This window comes from Vidua chalybeata, chromosome 10, assembly GCF_026979565.1.
Source record: "Vidua chalybeata isolate OUT-0048 chromosome 10, bVidCha1 merged haplotype, whole genome shotgun sequence".
Lineage (NCBI taxonomy): Eukaryota > Metazoa > Chordata > Aves > Passeriformes > Viduidae > Vidua > Vidua chalybeata.
The window spans coordinates 18,970,793-18,993,873 of record NC_071539.1 but is presented as its reverse complement, the minus strand read 5'-3'; the positions used below and the strand labels follow the sequence as shown (position 1 = coordinate 18,993,873).

Genomic DNA, 23,081 nt, shown 5'->3' with positions numbered 1-23,081 from the left:
GGCTGTAATTGCATTCTTTCCTTTCCCGCCGAGAGCCCGGGCTCTCCGTGGGCTGCTTCGCAGACCACCCAACTGTGGAAGGCTCCAAGTGCTTCCAACACCTCTGCAGAGGCTCAGTTAATGCCCGCACCATCACAGTGCTCATACCCTCAGCTTCCTCTGCTGCTGCAGAAAGGCAAATGGATTCAGTTCTTCCTGGAAAAACAGCAGAAGCACAAGCTGAAAGGCTGAAAATGAGTTTGGGTAAAATAGCAACAGGCAGCCCAAATGTTCTGAGCGCATTAAGGAATCATGACCTCATCAGAAATAGATAAATTTGGTTTATGTTACCTGTAGATCTAATTAAAATTGGCAGCAATGGAAACGAAGTACAGTGAGTTGTAATATGGAAGTTACAAAATAACTTTTTCTTTCAGCAGAACCCCAGAACTTTCCCAACACATGTAAATCCCCTCAAACTTGTTCTGTGGTCTTTATAAATCGTTCATTGGTATAAGGCAGTCTCAGCAGAACTAAAATAGCCACACTGAAGAGAAGGGACAATTCTGAGTGACAATGAGATGGACAGAGAATGTTCACTGCCAAAATATCAGACAAAGGGAGCATATTTATATTTTTTCAAAGGAACATGCTTTTCTTTAATAAAACTAAAACTTTAAAGACACAAAACTTATTTCAGCAATAGGTAAATGTATGACTACACATCACACAAAGAAAGAAGTAACCTTGACATAAACACTTTGTCACAACATATCTAGACTTTCCAAAAATACTTTAAACACTGTCGTAAAAAATGACAGATTTTTTTTTCTTATAAGCACTAATTTTCCATATGATTTCTCTTTATAAATGTTACATTTTTCCTTTTGGCAGAGCAGTGTGTGAAAGATTACAGCTATCATGGTAATGAATTATCCAAGGACAATGGTTCTGAACTGTGATTCTGACATGTGCTGATGCCTGGCTGACAGTTCAAACTGGCAAGCACCAAAGCACGTTGCTTCCATCAAGATCAGGCAGACTGTAATTTCTCTTCCTCTTTCCCCACAGAAAGTTACAGTGCAGCTACCACGAGCCACAGAAAAAAAGAAAATAGGCAGCTTCAGATGCACACAGCATAAAGTCAGCAAGACCAAGGCAAGACTCATTCTGCAAAGGACAAAAAAAACCTGTCCAAACTCAGCTCAACATGACAACCCAAGTGAAACCCCAAAGATACAGTGAGGATTCAGCATGCAATACCCCTGTCCTGTGGACTGCACTCAAGGCTCCTGGGCAGCCCCCTCAGCACAGTTGATTTGGTGCTGCTTTTCTCCCAGTAGCCCTGAGAGGCTACAAACATACAGGCTTCCCCACACCATGAGAAATACTTGTTATTTCCAGAGCTCATGAACTGGCTGTTCTCTGACTACACAGTATTGCAAGAACTGAACTTCCTTTGCTTCATCCTCCTCAGAAAATCCTTCTGTAAGTACCAGCAGATCAACACAGAATAGTGTTTGGTTTCCTGAGGCTGATTTCCAGCATACAACAGACTGTCACATGAGGGAGGTGAATGCTGCATAGCTTAATTCTGTAGCTGTTCTTCTGCACACTTTCCAATAGATAGGAACAATGAGCTTCTTATCTCCTAGCAATCCAGATCATGAACACAAATTAATGCCAGTCATACATATCCTTTTTATGTTTTCTCCTGGGAGTTAAAAAACCAAATAAAGCAAAACAAAATGCCCTTACCTATGAAGGAAAATACAAGAATACAAGTCATGCCATAAAATGAAGATTCACCTTAATACTCATTTAATAATTTTGTACTTTACTGATTTAGTTTTCAGTTACTGAGTCACTATTGCCACTAAAATGAACCAATAATAAAAGTTACAATCCAGTGCCAGTAAAATACAACAGATTATTCACTTATCTGGAGACAAAGCAAAAATATATTTCATCTCTGTTAATACATGTTTTTATGCTATACCAATTAAAGATAGTTTGGGGACATTTTCTCTAATTATTCACCAGAAGCGGTCCTTTATATTTCAGTCAGGATTATCCAGAGAATAATACACTTTTATCCCTTTCCTCAAAACACACTTGTGCCCCAGGAAATTTAACTGCCTCTATCTAATCCCATAAAAGTCCTTTTCATAGTTATATCTTGGTGGGACTGTCAATCAGAGATGAAAAAGGGAAAAACAAAACAGAGAGTGCTTTGATAGAAACATCACCTCAGCCAGTGCCACAATTATATCAGATGGCATAAAGAAGAATCACTTTGAAGAAGTGGCATGGAAGAAAAGTGTCTCTTTTGTGTCCTTTTCCCCTTTGTTTTCTAGGATTAATAGCTTATTTCCTTTCTGTGGTTTTGTTGCTTTTTTTTTTTTTTTTTTTTTGGGTTTTTACTCAGCGTTGCATTCTATTTCCCAAATAACAACATGGGCACTTCACACAAGTTTATAACAAAACCTCAGCATCAGCTGTGCTTTAATAATTTTCTTCAAACCATGCTCAAATCAAACACCACAGGATTTTTTCCCTTTGCACTTTAATGCAATTACATTCCCAGCAGTGACACGGACATGGAAGGTGGGGCTCAGATCCCACAAGGTGTCTGATCACTGCTGACAGCCAGCTGTGAGCACAGAGGATGCTCTCCCAAGCACAGACACTGTTCATCCATCTCCCCACCGGGCACAGGAGTTTGGTGCAAGCAGTCCACACCCAGAATCACTCAGGGGTCCCAGCCACAGATAAAACCCCAGGGGTGCTTTGCAAATGCTGGCCTTTCCCTAAAGGCCAAATTGCAACCTGTACAAAGGAAGGGAGAGGCCATGTGGCAGTTATAGGACTTTTGTCAGCCTTTTCAGCTGGCCTTAAAATTACCATTTCTCTAAGAAGTATGTTCTTTTAAGTTAAAAGCTTTAAAAAGTAAATCTTTTTAGCATAAGAAAGGCAAAAAAGAATGGTCAGAAAAGAATAGAGAGAAGTGCTCACAACTGAGAACTGAAGGCACTGAATTCTCGCCCCTGAAAGCTACAACTGAGCACAGGGCACTGGACCTGCCATGCTCAGGTAAACACAGATAACAAGAATACTTTGAAGGCACTGCTTCTATTCTTCCCAGGTTCATATTAGTGCTTTCTGGATTTCTATGAATTCTATACTAGTGAGGCCTTCACATCTTTGCAAAATAAGCACCAGGATGGAAAGACATCAAATATGGTTATAGATGAGTAATAACTTGTGTATACATTCTCTTTATGTTTGATATTACGTGGTTTTAAATTAATTTACAGTGCATTATGGTCAGTGTTCTCTATAGAGCTCCCAGACCTTTGAATATTTGCTTTCCTGCTGGCTAGCAAGGTTTTTCTATTGTGGATTTAAACAACACTATTGAACCTGAGCCACGTGGGTCTGAATCTGCTCAGCCATTACAGAGAATTCAGAATACCCTTACACATTTGCATTAGAGGAGGGACTAGATTTTCTTAATCAGTATAAATTAAAGGTTTACTTGATATGAGAATAAACAACTCAAAGCTTACAGAAGGGGCTTTACCTGGGAATCCCAACACTGTTTGGGGGTATTCATGGGGCAACCTGAAACTAGAGTTCTTATTTTGGGATGAACTTTTAGTTTAAAAAAATATATATATCTAAATAAGTAAATGTAAAGCTAAACAAGGGATTGTGAGGTGGGAAGGAGGACAAGATTCCTCCAGCATTACTCCCTGTGCAGCCTGACATTTGTGCAAGTCAGAGGCCAAGCCCCTGCAGAGCTTTCCTACTACCACAGCAGCTGCTCTGGGTCAAAGGAGCAGTAAGAAATGTGGGTTTCTTTTCAGTTGGTCAGTTTTTGTTTGGATGCTTGGTTTGGCATGCCTGCTGAAGAATTCATTCATTTGAAGCTTTTTTGTTTTTACTGGACCAGTTAAGTTGTCAGGCTTGCATTGCAAACAACCAAACTTGAAAGTTGTAAACATCACTGTATTTTGTCACCTCCTGCTCCTTTTCCACTACCACTGCACTGGTTTTCCCTATTCAAAAGTTTAAAACAGGATTTCTCAACCTACCTTAGAGCTTAACAGTACAATGCCCCACCCAGGAATCAGGAATGCACCTCTGTGAAGAGGACAGGAGAGGGATTGAATGAGAAGAGCTGTCCTCATGTGTGAATGAGTTAAACAAACAGCATTCCTCATCTCTGCTCCTGTGTTTGATTGCTAGGGAGCAGCTGGATCCAGGCACTGTGGTCTCTGTGGTCTCTCCTACACACAGAGCCCTTAAGAAAAGGCAGGGAGCAGCTGCTGATCGAACAGCTCAGGATGGAGAGGAGCAGCCAGGACCTCATGGAGGCCTGGAGGAGTCACACACAGGTACTTTGCTATAAAACATAACCCACTATGCCACTAGGATTTATAAACTGGGGGTTAGGAAGTGTTAGGGGGAAAATTACGATGCTGCTTCTCTGATCTCATCTTAAAGATTTGCTTACTGAAACTGACAACCTATTTATGCCCATGTCTTTGGACCTTCCCCCACCAAATAAATATATATTCTTTTTTTATGTTTAACAAGTAGAGATTCACCTTATTTAGCTTCTATATCAAGTGGTATCCTTTAAATTAAACAATTAATTCTGTTACTAAACTCCTCTTTTTTGGTAATATTTTAAATACTAACCACTAAATGCCCATTGCTCAATGTCCTAGACTTGCTCAAGCAAGAAAAAGTAACTACATCAAATTGGACTGTAAATTATGTGAGTTCTATTTTGAGCGTGACATCATTCATCCTGTTGTTTCAATTTAATTATATTTAGTCTTCAATCCATCCCCAGCAGCCCCAATATTTCACATTTTGTTAGTTTGTCTGCTCTATTCTGACTGGTGACTTACAAAAATAACCACATTTCAAAACATTACTTCAGAAAATTAACCCTAAAGCAGTGTTCCCAACCCATCAACACTTCTGTGCAGAAGAAAAAATATCCTCAGTGCCCAGTTGACAACAGTAGTTGCTGAAAGCAGTAACAGAAAAACAAGGTGAAAACTCAGAAAAGCACACATTCGCATTTCAGTTCTGGACTGTTTAATGCTCTAGAATCTGAATCTGACAGCAAATACTCTCATTACTTTATTATAACCTGGGTACATATGCTTAAATCTTCCTATAAAGAGTATTTTTTCAGATGCTATTTTCTGTGTCAGGTCCTACCTATAAGATGATACTTTTAGTATTTTCAGCAAAAGTAGTTGGAATAGTCCTTTAGTTGTAAAGGTATTTTAAAGATCCCTTTTTTCAAGAAAAATATGTTAAAGACATATGCATTATCCTAACTGAATAATACTACTTTTGCTACTTTAGACTTTTAGAGTAAGGTTGTAAAAACTCCAAAAATTACTCTGTAATTTGGAAGGAAAAGCTTAAATGGTAAAGTTTAAATTTTAAAATAGTATTCATTTTCCTTGGATCGTGGAATAATGCACCAAGCTTACATATTTGCGTGGGTAGCTTACAAATGATCGCATCTCCATGGTACACACAGTTCATTTCCTGTAAGCACTCACTAACCTAACTTATTTTCTATGTGAAAACCCCTTCCCATAAATAGACCTAGTTATTCTGAACAGTCTTGCCTAAGAAGTTTAATAATGTTAACAAATTGTTTTATTAACAATTACCCCAGGACTGGACATCCTGTCATCACAATACTCCAGCAAGTGCAGACATTTCCCAGTCCCGTTCTGCACTGACCAGCCTGGGTGGTGGCTCTGGTTTTACTTCTCAAGCCTTTGCAGAATTTCCCTTCCCTAAAGAGAGGCTTTAGCCTGAGTCCCAGCTGCACCTCCTTAGACAGGGATTGTGACATCTGGTGGGAACAAATGATGCTTCAACATTCCTTATGGGAATGCAGTATTTATCTACCAAATAGGGATCCTACAGCTTAGGAGAGAGTCTAAATATACATTTTTTCCTTAATTCAAATTATAAGCCCAAACATAAAAGATAAAGATCAACACCCCAGCTAGCAAAAATTATTGCTACTTTGTTGTTGTGCTGGTTGGTTTTAAACAAGCCAGAAGTTCTTTATTCTTTCCCAAACCAACAAAAAAGATGGCAATTTAAACTGCAAAAGACTCAATGTTAACTAGTGGAAATGGCATTTCTGTTTTGTTTTTTTTCAGTCTAACATGTAAATCCTTTACATTCACTCCTGCTAAAATGATGGTTAACAGTGTTAGGATAGGAAGTCTCACTGCAGGGCCTACTTTCACAGAAGACCTAATGTCTCATGGTACAATTTTCTATTGTTTATTATTTCTTCAAAATATTTCTTTGAAAGTGACAAAGTTGTCTTTGATGTAACGCAAGAAGACAACTTATCAGAACCATCTTTCACATAAAAGTTAGTCTGGTTCAAAGCACCAACAGAAATTATTTCGTGTGAATAAACATATTTTTAAGGCCATCAGTTGGAAATAGAACCTGATGATTACATTTTGAATGTGTCAAAAATGAAATTCAACAAACTGAGAGTGCAGCTGAGGCCTAACCTGCCCTATTTCCCTCAAATCTAGATTTCTCATTGCCTCCTATTGCTGGGTTTGGCTCAGCATCTTGCCCTAGGGTGTTGAATGACACCCTCAGGGTCCTGCTGGAAAAGAATAAAAGCTTTCTCTCTCAGCTAACCAATAAAGAGCAAGTCAACAGCACTCCAGGAACACCTATTAAAGCCTACCAGAGTCTAATAAAAACAGTTACTTAAATATTAAAGTCATTTCATTGCTAGTGGCTGGAACACAAGAAGCAGGCGTTTCAGCTGGTTCAAGTCTTTATCAAAGGCTTAAAAGGAAAATTTGTTCTATTTATAGGCACAAGTATAGAAGCACTGTGCTTGCCAGCCCATTTTATTCTAACATCAAAGAAATTTAACATTTAAACCAATTATTTCTTAAATCCTACATCTAAAAGTGGTGTCTCAGCCCCCTCCACCAGTGCTACTGTACCCAGCCAGCCCAAAACAAACCATGGCCAGTCAGAACCAATAATGTCAATCATGGGGTCAGAGTTTACAAATTCCTTCAGGGTGTTAAAAACATCAGAAACACCATTTGTGTTTAGACAGATGTATAGGCACAACAGATTAGAAACTTTAAAGGCTCAATAGATACAAGGGGTGCTAAGGGAAACAAAAGGTATTGGGTACAAACAAGAGAACTTAAACTTCTTACCAGTGAATTCAAGATAAAAATAAAACCACTCATAAAATAAACTTGTTCTAAGTCCATAATTGCACAAAAACAGTAAGATCTTCACTTTTCTTTAAACTGGATTCTAACACTGGGCACTGAAGTCAAGGATCATTTAATCTTTTCCTTCCCTCCTGCTGCACACCATTTCCACTCTGAAAAGCAGCAGCAGGGATTAGTTCAGTTCAGAGACAGGCTTTGTTGAGAAAGACTCAGCTTCACTGTAACAGCTGTGGGTCGGAGAGAAAGAAATGCTCATAGTGCTGGAATTTTGGAAGTGCCCAGGTAGAAACCTGCCACATCAAGCTTCATTTTAGACTGCCTGTGGATGTGTTCACTGTCTGCTCTCCTCCCTTTCTCTGCTTACCTGTCTCTGAAATATTGCACACTCTGTCAAGGTTTGCAAGTTGATCCTCACATTTTGATTATTCCTATGAGTGTGTTGCCAAAATAGTTTCAGAAAAGGTTTGACTTTATTGCGCTCCAGTCTGGAAGATTTCTGCTTTTTATTTCAAAGACAATTACAACTCTTACATTTACACTTCATCCAGTTTCTTAAGCCATTTATGGATGTGTCCAAGTAAACTCAGCAAGCCACTTAAACATGGTTTGTTTTTTGCTGACTGGGAAAGACACAGCCTTGTATCTCTTTGGATTAAGTCCTTTTCATAACATTACATTAAGGAAATTCTCAATTCCCATGAGTGTACATCTGGATTATTTCTCATAAATAACTTAATAGATCTAATACACGTGAATGTATGATCTGAGTATCATCAACTGATGGTGCAGTAATCCCTGTCTTTCCTCAACTAACATTTTCCTACAGACAGTGAGTCTGTATCAGCAAGTTTTGTCACATCTAACATTTAGGTTCAACACACTTCCATGGCAGCCATCCTTTTCTATTCAATATACAGTGGGTCTCTATAGCAACATTGGCTACAAACAATCAGCTTTTTAGGCAAAAAAAAACCCAAACAAACAAACAAACAAACAAAAAAGTTCAAGCCAGAGAGATAAGTACAAATTTTGATAGTGTGCAGGCATCAAGCTGACACCAGAGCTGCTCAGGGCAGCCCCAGGGAGCACACCATGCACAGCTGGGGGACTCCCCAGGACAGGCACATCAGTAGCACTGGGGGCACAAATGCTCTAAAGAGGTGGGTGCTGGTCTTGACAGTGCTCAGAGAAATTCATGCCATCCAATATGAGTGTGCACCAGGAATTTTTCCACACAGACAGGAATGCACCATCCTCTTTCAATAACCAGGCTGAGCCATACACAGCCAAGAAGCAAGGGTTCCTGGGATGTGGTGCCAGTTAAAGAGGGTTGGAGTACAGCTCCAGTCTGTACTGCAGGGGATCACCTTATGTAAGAACAGCAGCTACATGTTGGCCAAATGGTAAAACTCTGAAATGTATCTTTAAAATTGTTTGCTATGTAACAATTGGAACTGTAATGTATTCTAAGAATTTTTCTGTGCAAATACAGAGATGTAAGAAACATGCAAATGAAAGCCTAAGAGTATGACTGCAATGTCCATCTGCCAAAGGCACAGCACTCATCATGGATCATCCAGTTCCCTTCTGCAGGCAAGCCATAATTAGGTGGCCAAAGAAAGAGAACAGAACAAAACAAGCTCTGACACATCACTGAGAAACAACAGCTTTGACCTTTCAGCATCCTGTGCAGCAACTTGCTGTAGCTTAACCAACGAATCATAGAATAGATGTCTCTTTAATTTACTCACTTATACCAAATTAAGATCAACTACATCATACAATTCTTCTTACATTTCCCTCTTAATGATCATTATGGAGACTATTAAAATACTACTGCAAGGTAATACACTGTAGGGTTTCACTATTGAGCAAAAGATGGAAGATTATTTGTTCTAAAGAGCAAAAAGGACACATTGGTAGCACAACTGGACTCCACTCTGAGTTCTCATTAGTTTACCTTTCTCCTTAAAGACTTCTTCCTGAAAAATCTATTTGGAAAAAATAATTTTAAAGTGTATGAAAATCTCAATAAACATAGCCTTCCTGCCACTTAAAAACTGGTCTAGCCTCTCTGATTTCCTAATTGCTACCAGGCAGAGTAATTATAACTAAAATAAAACAGTTTTGTTTGACTTTGCCATCCCTGCAGTGATTCCCAAAGCTTAGAGAACCCTGCAAGATAAAGCAGTACATTTCACTGAGGAATGAAAAGGAAAACCATAAATGAAATTTGGCCCGTTGCTTCTTGATATTATGAGAGTAGAGTGATTTCAAGACTAAAACTACCAATCTCATCATCTTGAATTATTCCTTCTGCTGGAATATGCTCTTCCAGAGCAGTAGGGAATTTTTCTAAGACTGCTTCACATCACATCATCATGGGTGTAGAGCACATTTCCTGTCAGCACATACCACTGTTGTACAGAAGAAACAGGAGCTTCTTTCCTTCCTGACCAACATTGTGCAGATAAAGAAATTATTCTTTAGCTTGAGAGATACAGTATCTAAAATAGGAGTTCAAGATAGCCATCAGTTTTTTCGCCTGTTTCTAAGCAGGCACCAAACTGTCCACAGAGCCAGAAAGTTTAAACAGCTAAGGACACTTTTCATGCTCCTGGTTAGAAACCAGTGTTGTCAGCTCCACTTCTTTTAACAGTAGGATAACATAGCATGAAGGACTATTTCATGACTAGTTCAAAATTAGTGTTTAAAACTTGCCCTTCACTTTGCAGCAGAGCTGGAAGATAAATAAAACTGAGAATGTGTCCACTCAAAATACACACTTCCCAGTTCAATCTGCCAGCTTCTTTCCCCTGAGTCAGCAGGGAACTGAAGGAGACTAAACAGCTTCCCCCTAAAAGCTTCAGAGGTTAACTTCCCTCAGCTGATATCCTACCAATTCATATGAGTTGAGCACAGAAAGTAGGAGGCTGGAAGGAGATCAACATTTTTAAAATTTAAATGCTAACATTTCCAGTCTTTTTAACCTCAGCTTAGCAAGTTGATGGATTTGTTTGTTCCTTTTCACTCTGTCAGTGGATCTTTTTAGAACAATCCTATTTGACGTTGACATAAAGGTTACCATGTGCATCAGGCAGTTTGAACATGCTGCTTAAGGAAGAGAAAGACAAAGTAACTAAAGGAAGACCCAGAGAAAGGAACTTTGGGAAACAACATGGGGTATAGTTTGAGATTAGTGCTTTGCTGTAAAGGAGGATGCAGTAGTTGACAGGAAAAAAAAAGTATGCTTTGTACAGTACTTATTTGTCTACAATAAATAAGACAAAAAGACAATAAAATTTTCATTAAATATTTTTATGAACTGTCATACTGTTCTGTTAACATAGGAAGTTACATGCAAACAAGGCTGTTCATTAGCACAATCCTAAAAATGATCTAAATGTGATAAATTATAAGGAGACACCACTCAGTAATTGCACACAGGTATTCATAGGAATATCTCATTAAATTCTTAAGTTACCAATGACAAAAACATCAAAAGTAAGTGTGTTTTATTTGCAATAGAAAAATGACAATCCAAACCCAAAGCAGAGTAGCCTTACATTTTCAAAATGAAAAAGAAAAGCAACCAAACTTGGTGGAATGGTGTTGATGATATAGGAATGAAGAGCACCAGAAAGCAGTTAATTACCCAGTTTAGACTGCATTTCATATACTTTTCATTGCATTAACCATTATTTTGCCTTTTTTTTTCTAATAGCCTTTCCTGAAATCCACCCAAAGCCACTGGATGTTTCAATGAGCAAAGAAACAGGAATGGAGACTCAAGGCTTGGATCACAGCCAGAAAAAGAAAAGCTGCTGCCATATGTTAAATGCATAAGAACATGTCACATCAGAATTGAATTCAAACTTGCCCAGTGTCTGCAATTCCACTTTTAAAAGTGTGGTGTGATATGAAAAGACATTTTAAATATAAGTTTCAGTAATTTTATAATGTTACCTAAACAATGATTTTACAGCAGACACCACTCATTAGTGACGTACAGAAATTTATTTATACACATATAAAAAAGCAAGGTAAATGGAAGAACATCAATACAAGCTCAAAGATAAATGCAACCCTCTCTGCTATAAGATAAAAAAAGGACGGTGGGGTAGCGGGGAGAACAAACAAGGGAATAGAAAAACAAAAGCGTCTTAAATTAAAAACCACTGTAGAAGTCAGCAAAATATATTGTCTCCAGAAGTCAGGGAAAAAAGAAGTGCTAAAAACTCCATTAAATAATCTGAAACCTTTTGATACTACTTTACATAAGGAACATGGAAGGTAATGACAAAATAGTGGGTTATCAAGGCAAAATAGAGGTGTGGGAATGCACTGGAAAACTGATAAAAAGACCTCTGGCTATTCCCAGGCTGCTTGGATAGCACGTAATGGAGCAACTTTCCATTAGCCTGGAAAGGGGAAAAAGCCATGTCAGGGGAAACAGAAAAAAATCCCAACCAAACATATAGTGGCTAGCTACACTGCTGAACTCCAGATAATGCCTCTGTGCAATCCTTCCACTAAAAGTAAATTAAGAAGTACAGTAGGCACTTGCTCACTTAAGGACAATTCTGATGCCATTCCCTGTTGAATAAGGGCTTTGATCTTCCCACCCAAAGAAAAGTCCAATGCAAAAGAAATACTGAAGGCTTAATGAAGACATACATTATTGTTCATCTACTCTTCTGCTGCCATAGAAATCCTCTACAAAATCTCCAATCATTAACAAATAGAAAAAGCAAATTACTACGAGTTAACCCAAAGGTCAGCTGTCTGCACTGAGCCAAAGATGCAGTCCCAGTGAGCAGGTCCTCAGTGGAACCAATCTCTGTCAAAGGAAACTGGCTGGCTTTGCATAGCCAGAGAGCTCTGGGAAAATGCACCAGGTACAAAATCCAAAGGATGAAACTTCTGAGAGCATGAAAATATTTCAGCATTCCATGAAGGAAATGCAACAACATTGTATTTTATTTAGTGCAGTATTATTTTTCTGTTATATTATGACAACATAGTTAACAAAAGAAAAACGTTTTATCTTTTCATTCATGGAGAATTTGAAAATGAATCAATAGGGAACTGAACCAAAAATCAGAGAAATACTGAAGGCTTAAGCCCGTCATAAAATACATCAGAACCTGTGGGGGACTGCAAATAATATGGCAGATCTTCCCATAGAATTAAAATTGCTCCAGAAAAGTATACTGCTACTATTGCTGCTTCTTTGTAGGTTGTTTTTTAAGGGGTAGTGAACTTCAGAAATATTCTAAGTCAGGAGTAAATTTCCAACTATTTAGGATAAAATTGACCCACAGTAACTCATGTTATTCCTCTTGTTCTGTGACAACATGACATGGAATGACTGTTGGAAGTTGGTGCCAATGGAAAGGTGAGTACACCTTGGCTGGTTTTTAGGCTGTGACAGGCAGCAGTCTAAACCTGACAGGATGGATTGGTATGGATTCACCTTGTCAGGCATACAGAGACTCGCACGCCTTGTGGGTGACAGTATTTTGGAAAATGGATGTGCTTTATTATGGAATAGCTTTTTATAAAATTTCACTATTCCCTATCAAGCCACTCCAACCTGAATGTTTTTTACATTCAACCCATCCTCCCCATCACCTTTTTCCTATTCAACTTACTTGTCCCAGCAGCCTTTTCCAAGCATTACTCATGTCCCCTCTTCTCATGCTCAACACTCAGCTTGTTCTGCACAGTAACAAAATAAAAAATATCCACTATGAAGCAAGAGACTTCAAACACCTTAATGGAGAATGCCAATGGGAAGAGAACTGTATGGATGTGATCCTCAAGAGAAGCAGCATTTCTAGGAAGAGCAGTGAATCCATGATTATTAAGGGGGAGGCTGCCTAGCAGACAGCATGCTGGCCCCTGCAGGCACTGCTTAAATTTGTCATTTTGTTACTCAGCAGAACACGCCTGACATGTGTGACTAAGAACAGTGTATTGCCATTGCAAATATTTCTATATCAGCTTCAACTTATGATGGAACACTGGCTTTCTACAGAGTTTGCAAATGGAAAGAACATTCATGTTTTCTGGGTCTTTCTATCTTTCTACCTTTTCTGTAGAGGTTCATCTGCAAGGAGAATAAGACAAAGTAAACTGTAAATGTTGCATCAAATTCTCAAGTTCTGTTACTGGTGACCTGAAGTTAGAATCAGAAAAAAAAAAAAAATTATTCCATGCAGCACTGGAGCACCTTACATCAAGAAAAACAATCTGAAACTCAAGAAGTTACAGAAACTGTTGTCTGGGACATACCTTTTTTGTTCCAAATACAATCCAGAAGGATGATGGGCAATTTTTATTAGTCTCTGAGTCATAACTTTTAGGCATGAAGACTAGAATTGAAAGTTATTTTCAGTTAATTTTGAACAGCTGTGGGTAGACAAGTGCATGAATTCTGGAATTACTGGTAAAAAATCTGGTATGAGAGCTACAGTGTGACTCGAGACTGAAAACAGAAGGAAATAGTATTTTGTTTCCCTAGAATCAATCACTGTGGATTGTCTGACAAAATTCTCTGGCACTGGAACAGAACACAATAAAACAGATCTATTAACAAGCCTGGGAAGCACAGCTGGGGTACTCCATTTCCCTCATAGAGAGAAAGGTTCTCCAAATAATTTTCCTATAAGGTGTGAGAGGTTCACACCATCATAGAGATGTAAAAAAAAATAAATAAAAAAGAGTAAGAAAATAAATAAAAATGGATACCAGAATATAGAGAGAAGATTTCATATTAATTTTGTAATTTTTGAAAAGATGCACCTGGACCCTCCAGAAGCACCTCCAGTTCTGCTGGTGTGGGCTAGTGGAGCTTTCCCAGGCTTCTCCCCAGTCAGCAACTTGAGAGCACAGCAGGCATTCCTATTGTGGCTCTCTCCTTCCTTGTGTTGCAGACCATGCTCATGAGCTCCAGACTCCAGGAATTCTGCCTGGGCTGCTGTTCCCCACTGCTGGGGATGAGCACACTCTACAAGGCATCTGCTTGAGACAGTCAGAGCTAGAAATTAAAGCTCCCTTTCCAAGAGAAAACTTGTGTGGGAAGCAAAATCAAGTGGCAGTTTGCAAGCTGACTGGGCCAATTACAAAATTCAGTTGCATAAATTTCCCACTGAAACAGCTGGCTCGTGATTATTTGAGTGCAAGACAGAGTCTGAGAAGAGAGAAAAAAAAGATAAAGTTGATCATGCTTAATGAAGTCCATCTTCTAAAAAGAAGATGAGACAGTGAAACACCTTCAAGAAACTGCCAAATCTGGGCATCAAACAACATGTGCTCTTACTTCCATGCCAAGAGTACTGGAAAAGTTTCAAAAATTCATTTGCTTGGTCCACAGCAGAGATAGATACAAGAAACAAGTTACAAATCAGGTGAAATGGTGAGCAGGTGACTCCCTAACAAATTACCAGACACCTGAGGAACTGACTGCACAAATGTTCTTAGCTCATGGGAAACATAAAATAAAAATCCATTGGCTTCAACACTATGAGCAAAGTGTTGCTATGTGTTTTCCTCTGTCATCTCTGGTTCTTTCCAAGTGGCAATGCCCTCTCATCAAACTCTGTCCCAAGAGGCCCTCTGGACTGCTTGTTCTTGCAGAGCATTTCCCAAAGCCCAGCAGGTACCAGCAGACTGCACACCAGTTTCATAACTCTAGGTCTAGAAGCAGCAGTGAATTGCCAATGAAATTAGTTAAAGTAATTTCAAAAAGCCACATGGTGAAAGAAGCCCCATCAAAACATGAAATCCTTCCTAGCTAAAACCCAAGAGCCAAATCTTTAAGAAGCAAAAAAAATAGAAACACAGCATCATCTAGTAAGAGTTAGTAGCTTTTAGGATCTACTGTTTTGGAAAACTTCATGGAAAAACCACAAAACTAGACCAAGGAGAGATACATTATTAAGAAAATAGGGAAAGGAGTTACCAATAGAAGAATCTTTACTAACACAGAGGCAACATCCAAAGATAGCAGCACAAAGAGATGTTCAACCAGTTTTTTTCCTCAGGGTGTTTTAGAGACTTACGAATTAGAGGCATGTACAATGGTAAAGATATGTAAAGTATTACATGAAGGCATCAAATTATTATTAATCAGCTAAGAATGTGTGCATTACATTAAACTTCCATCATCCTGTATGCATCCACTCTGTTCTCATTATTCTGTATATGCTCTGAAATGTATGGTTACATTAATCTCCAATGCTGTAAACATTCCTGGTTGTAATTAGTAGCTGCTGTGACATTCAGACTGCAGTTCTACAAGCAATATAATTCTCCCAGGGTTTAATAAGCAGACTTTTTATAATTTTATGTTGTGCTTGTGAAACTCTTTGGGAAACTTTGTGTGCTGGAATACAATTTCTCCTCCGTCTTCTTTCTGCATGCAGTACCTCTGCTTACAGAATGTTTTACAATTCTTTTTTTCTATGCAGTCCCAGATTTCTGCCATTGACATTCCCAAGTCCCTCTTCATCACAGAATCCTTTCCACTATGAGGGACAGCTGAAAACTCAAGCTTCCCACTGAACTTGCAACCTGAAACTCTGTAAAGACTTATCTAAAGTATAACCATGAATATTCATAAGGAAACCATTGCTCTAAATTCAAGTGTTGATTTTGAAGCTCAGATGACAACAGTTTGAATGCAACATGGGTGATTTCATAATTACATAGTATAAGCAAAACCAATTAACAAAACTATTCCAGGATTCCAGCTATAGATCTTCTAAATTCTATTCTACTCCCAAAATACCTTTGCTTTCCTCTGGCAATGCCTGCGGGAAGCCTGTATACTTTAACTACTTAAAAAAAGAATTTGTACAGCACAAACATACTTGATTTCCAATTCAAAATAAAAATTCTTTTGATTATGTTTATTTTATTTTCCATTTGAGAGAGAAAATAAATAGTTGTGGGTTTAATTTTTTTTTTTTAATTAATTAGCTGAAGCTCCTGGGGAAAACTAAAATAAACTAGAACACATAAAAAACCTATCATTTGATTGTCAGAATCTATGTTTACAATTACAGAGTGTAGTTGTAATTTATGGAGGAATATACAAAACAATATAAATATTACATTTATACTTAAAAAATAGGTCAAAAAGTGTTTGTCAACTATAGCCTGACAAAGTAATAATATGAATTCATGTCAGCTATGATAACTGTCCCAAAAATATACAAAATACTGCTTAAGGCTGTCAAATGCACAACATAATTCTTTATCTATCTTACCAGTTAACTAACTTGAAATATAATTAATATTTCAATGTGGGGTAGGAAGTGGGGGAAAGGAGAAGGCAGTGAAATTCTGACTTATCCATGTCTTAAGTGATTTTTGTTTTTAACTAGGAAGTTTTGAGATTAAAAGAAAAATTAGAAATGTTAAGTTTCTTTTGTTTAGAAAGCAGGAAGGCTTGATTCACTAAACCCCTAATCCAAAAGTAAAATACTACTAAGATGTAAAGTAGTACAGTCAGAGATCACTAGGGACCTCTCTTAAAGAAATCTTTTACAAAGAAGAGAGAACAGCAAACAAAAAATCTCAAAAATAAGTTATCAAACATCCTTCATCAAGAGCTGAGGCATAAGATCAGCACTGTGGATCTTCCCTGTTTCATCTCTCCAGGCACCTCTGCACTAACAAAGGCCAGCAGCACCACATCCATATTCATCACAGCCTCTTGCTCTACATCAGGCAACTGCATTCACATTCAATATACTGAGATCAAAGGCAAATTCCCAGATTTTATGCTCATTTAGAGAATAAAAAAAAAGTCTTTAGGAGGCATTCTAGGCAGTTCCCAGTTACTGTGCTGATGAGGCTTATGAAATAATTCAGATTTGTCATCGTAGATTATATTGCATACAAACATGGATGAAGATGTAAAAGGCCAAAAGCTCTCCACTGGTCCTGCTGGGATTGTCTCAGATCACTCTGCCTCCCTCACACAGAATATCATACCCTGGGATTATGCCTAAACCCAGACACAAAAACTGAGGATATCACCATCCAGCTATCATTTTTGAAAAACTATTCATTCATTAAGTTGGGTGTCTTCAGTTTAGGTCTATACTTGATATCCTAAATAACCTCTGTAAACACTGTAAACCAGTGTCTGAATCTGGACAGTCACACAGGAGCTATGTTTGCAGATCTTCTGAGCAATCTGTTGCTCACAGTCCTGGCTTAGCTACCCCTCCAAGGCTGCAGCTAAAAGAGGCAAAACTCTGCTGCAGTGCTGGCCTCTGGTCAGCTACTCCTGGTGTCAAACTTCTCTTACAAGTGGAAAGCAATGGAGAGCCAACTCATTATTTAAGATCTTGTGATTTTCAGGCTATTATTGTAATGTTTAAAACACTTGGTTTTGAAGCTACTGGTGCTGAAAGACCATTGACTTTGCATATAATCAGAGCAAAGCAGAAATTGCATGTTGTATTAGTGATGACATAGCTTAACATCCCATATCAGACCATTAGGTTCCCTGGGTTCAGAATTTTCTTTTAATTTCATATTCTTTCCATGCTTGCACAGCCAACAAGCTTGTTGAAAACTGCTTTAATAAAATTACCCAGATACAGACTCTGCCTGCAGTACAATTCCAAGAAAACAGAAGTTAATAATGGAAACACTGGCAGAAGCTGAACTATCAGTAATAAACAGAAGTGTAATTACTCCATGTCGGTATCAGAAATGCTGCAGATCCATGTAATAGCTCTTAACACCTTAGGATACACATTTCACATCCCAATATAACTTCTTTAACAGTTTGCCCTTCACTGCTTTCCCCAGCCTGCCTCCTTACCCCAGTAAGCCACAACAAAAATAACCAACACCAAGTCATAGATACAGCACAGCCCTAAAACCAGAGATCTGTAGACCATTTGCAAGGAGGCATTTACCCATCAAAAAAGCAGATCCAGACCAGAGACACTCAATTTACATGACCAGCTCAGAGCTCAGATAAACCAAATATTCAGATGTCAGGCAAAGGAGCTGTGGTCTTTGAAAAATGGCCCAAATTGGATTTAGAAGAGTAAACAGAGAGATTTAATTATTGAAATGTGAACATGGGTCTGACTGGCTGCAGATAAAGAAACCGACGCTGCAAAAAGCTGTTCACAAAAATCAAACTCTTTGCACAATATCTCGTTTCTCCAGAGCTGATTCCTGCAGCTGTGAGACATCACTTTATTCCCCACACACCAATTGCTTCTCTCAAAGCAAACATTAACTTCCCAGAGAAAGAATCCATAAGAACCACACATCATGGGCCTGAACTACAGCCTGAACGCTGTTCCAGCCTTGCCACAGACTGATTCTCAGCAAGGAAGAGGTTGGAGTCCAGATTTATTCTAATCAGGTTAACTAAACCCCTATGCTAAGCATCTGTCTTATTACTCCATGGAAACTTTTCTTCACTTTTCAGTTTACAGACATTTCAGAGATGAAAATGAAAGCCTTGACATCATATCTTACCAAGGTAAAACAATGACCAATCAAACTTTTAAATTTAAAAATCAAATTTTTAAATGTAAGAAAAGAAAGAAAATACATTTAGGTAGAGTTTTTCTTCCATGTTAAATTGCCTTATCTAAAGAGGACTGGTGGATAATTATCCTCAAATTCCTAATTCCATATAATAAATAACAAAACTCCTAGAATCAATTAGCTACCTGAGGTCCATTTCAAACTCTGTTTTTATAAATTGTACCTTCCATATTTACAGAAATAGAACAGAAAAAATATCACATGTCCTATAAATTTACAGGAGAAATAAGAAAGGAAGATTTCAATTTTAGCCTGCATGACACATACAGGTTTGTAGCTGTGGAACCAGGCAAACAGGCCCAAGATCTGTGATGACCATCTCTCCTTATGTTGCCGAGACACAGCTGTACCCTGTGCTGAACATTTGTGACTTGCTCATGGAAAATGAAGAGCTGCAGAGGCAAAAAGACCGAATGCCTGCCAGCTGGCAGGAGAGAAGTAGGCTTTCTTCTGGTACCGAGCCAAATGAAGAAGATTTGCCAACATCTGGCCCATGGAATCCATCCCGCAGTAATTGTGCTGCCTGATCTCCCACACATGACTTGAAGGAAACATATTCATTGCATTGGGAGGCTTTGAACGCTAATCCTCCTGAAGTCACAGGACCTACATCAACTCTAACAGGACAAGGATTTTATTACTGAACCTCTGGAATACAGTACTCGATAGAATTTACTGCATAAAAACCCTGTAAACTAGAGTATAATTATTAGACAGACAAAATACAGGAGCAGATACTTGTTTTCAGAAACACCATAACCAACACAAGCTCTGCTGGCTGCATGTATTTTTTAATATTACTCAGCTGAGTTAAAACAGGCACCAATGCTCTGATCATCCCTGGATTTTTCAAGCCAATTGACAAATGAGGAGTGCAGTGGGAATTAAAATATTATGTCAGTCACCCACAGAAAAGTCACAATCAGCTTCAGTTTCCTAGAGCCAGTGGTAAAGAAAAAGGAAGATGCTCTCAAAGAGTTTCACTTTCCTTGATTTAAATCTTCTCATCATTCCATTAATGATGAATCTTAAATCTTGTTTGCTCACTTTCAAACTGATATTTAGCCTAGAGAAAGTGCCTACACATAATACAATTAATATAACATTTTTTCCTAAGACTAATACTAAAAACTGATACTAAAAACTAATACGATTGGTTTTGGCTAGCCAGGTGGTATTCCCAATGTCTGAAGTATATGGAAAAGAAGGGTTAATTACAAGCAGGATTTCATGAAAATCCATACAAATCAAAAATCAAAAGGAGAGTCAGTGGTTATAGTAAAGATTAAGATTTCTATGATAGGTTATGAACAGGAAAACCCATCAGGCTAGTAGATCAGCTTTCAAGTAATTTATCTTTATCCTAAACCTAAGCTCCAATATAATTTATTTTTATTTTGCATTTTTTTCTGTTTTCTTCAAAGCTAGGCTATTACATTGCCAACTGGCCAGCAGCTCACTCACAGACACTGTTATTGATTTCTCTTTAAGCAGCTACCTTCTAACAATGAAAATAATTGATTTTTTTCCTTATCTCAGACCTGGTAAAAAAATCCCTTGGAATAACTAAATAAAACTTTCAGTCAAGATGAAAAGTACTTACAAATGCACCTGCAAAGGGTGAAGAGAATGAAGAAAAGCTTCAACAATCAGAACCTTCTCTCTATCAAAGAACTCTCTTATCTGTATTAAGTACTTTATTGGGAGAGGGGGAAACTATATTAGAAAAACCAACCAAAACAAAATTGACCTGAAGCTTTACTCATTATCTTGCTTTAATTTGCTCTCCCATCTGTGGGTGGCAACTAGCTCTCCATCACAGAGGAATGTGAACTTGTCCCCATCCTCCAGAGAATACAAATTTCTTCTTCCTGGCAAAGGCCTGCCATATTCTATAGCAACACGCTGCCACACAAATGAGGCAATCAATTACCCTTTGTAAACAGTACTTACTAAATCTTACAGGATTTTTTCTTGAAAAAAAAAAGGCATTTTGATTTCTCATTGGGTTTATATGACATCATCATTAAGCTGGGTCATCTAACACAAAACTAATAGTGTCTGACACACCCAAAGCTATGTGGGAGAAAATATCTGGGGACTGAACAATTACTGCAATTTACTCCATGCTTTTTAAGCCTCAGGGCTGGCCATCCTCCCAATAATAGCATCAAACAAATCAGCTGCCAGTCCTGCCCTGCCTTCAGTGCATAACAAGAGCACCTGGTACTGCAGGACCAGGGGGTGCCCAGCCTGGCATTGCCAGCACAGCTCTGCCCAGCCCAGCCAGAGCCACCTTGTGCTTGCTGGTTCTGTGCTTGAAAATCAGGCAGTGAGGGGGGATTTTCAGACTGCCTTAGGTACCTATCCCATAGCATGTTTATTAGACTGATGAGGTTCCTCTTCTGTTAGGAATTTCAGCCTAACATGAAAAGATTTATGGAAATATTTCACCTCAGGAACTGGTTTAATGAGAAACTGAGGCCATTTCCCAGTTCTCACATTGCTCTCATACCTGCCCTGTATAAATAAAAATCACCATAAATAGCTCTTCCTGAAACAGAATTAAAACTTAAAAGTTAAGCTTTGATGCTAAATAAAAAGGCATCTGCCTCACTTGACATACTGCAATTTGCTCCACTAACAGTGAATAATACAAGAAGAAATGAGCCCCCACGGGTATCTTTTGCAATATTACAGCATGAATGTTTTGAAACTCTACAGAACAGGTTAAAAGGGTATATAGGAGATAGTCAAACAACATCTGGTCATAGCTGACATTTTTTAGATCTAGTGTTGAAGAAAAGAGAACAGAAATTAAACAGAAAAAAAATCTAAAAAATAAAAGAAGAAACAGAAAACATGATAATATTCTTGGCATACTCATTAGAAGTACTGACTAAATGAGAAATTCTGAAGGAAAAATAGTCAAAATCATTAGCCACACTTCAAGTTATCCAATTATTTTAGAAATATTTACTCTAATTAACATTAACAATGAATTAATTGTGGTTACATAACTGAATTGCGGCAAAATTAAATTCCTTTGAAGAAATACAGATAAGTAAAATTTGTTTTCTAAAATTAGTTTTCTTATTGGGAAATGAATTAATTATAAGACAATCATATCTAGGCATCAAAGCAATGTAGTTATTTATATATTTGCAATGTTCTATTTATGGAGGGAAAGCATTTAAGGCATTAGTTGTTAACAGTACTGAACTCAAAACTGATTTTTCCATTAAGAACAGAAGAATCAAAGCAGACAAAAAAATCAAAACTATGTAATAAATGTGCATGATTTAATATTGTCTTGCTATTAAAGCACAGTTTTTAAATAAGTTACTACTAGTCCAAGTTTGTCACTGATTGAAACCTTGTCCCAGCACACAATGGTGACACCTCTTAACAGTCCAGCCTGTTAAGATCATACTGGCATGATCCAATTTTGACATTTATCTGCCATGTCTGGCACCCTGCACTGGAGGCACCACATCAACAACTGCTCTGATCTCTGACACTGGTATTTCCCAAGGCCACAGCTCCTAAATTACACTGAAATTGATATATATGGAAAAACTACCCCAAGTTGTACTCTATTTTATATCCACCACTAAAAAGTTAAGATCCCCATCAGCAGGAGAGTTATGCTGTTTAATTTAACACCTGACAGTTTACTAGATTCACACATTAAACTTACTGCCTCCTTTTATGGCACTGCCAATGAAACTGAACAGATCAACTCCCTACCTAATTATTGTTACCAAATTATACTTGGTATGGGGAGTCACACAGCACCATTCATTATCTGATTATCCTGAATTTCTTAAACAGCAATAAATGCAGCATTTTTTGGACTACAAACCCATATAATCTCCATTCTCTTCAAACAAATGTTAACTTCAAGTTATTGATTTTCTGAACTGCTTTTTACTTGGCTTCTATCAGTGAGACAAACCCCACATTTGCATATTCACTTTTCATGAAAGCAGAAGCTGATGTACAGCCCAAAATCTACAAACAAAGCAGTCTACAAAGAAAAATCTACAAACAAATCTAGAAAGAGCTGTGAAAATTTACAGAGCCCCAGGCTCCCTTGGGCGGCTGCTGCTATGGGTTGAGTTGCTCAAGGGCACTGCTATTTCTCACCAGAGCTGGGATGCTTTCAGTTTTAAAAATCCCAAGTCCAGCCTCATGGGAAGAGGGCCCTAATGGCAGACCAGATACTGC

At 38.1% G+C, this 23,081-nt stretch overlaps 1 protein-coding gene across 15 annotated transcripts in view; it reads right to left on the bottom strand.

The window, feature by feature from the left end:
* Positions 1–23,081, bottom strand: part of SPSB4 (splA/ryanodine receptor domain and SOCS box containing 4) — a 156,705-nt gene that overhangs the window by 118,759 nt on the left and 14,865 nt on the right. The window lies entirely within an intron of this gene.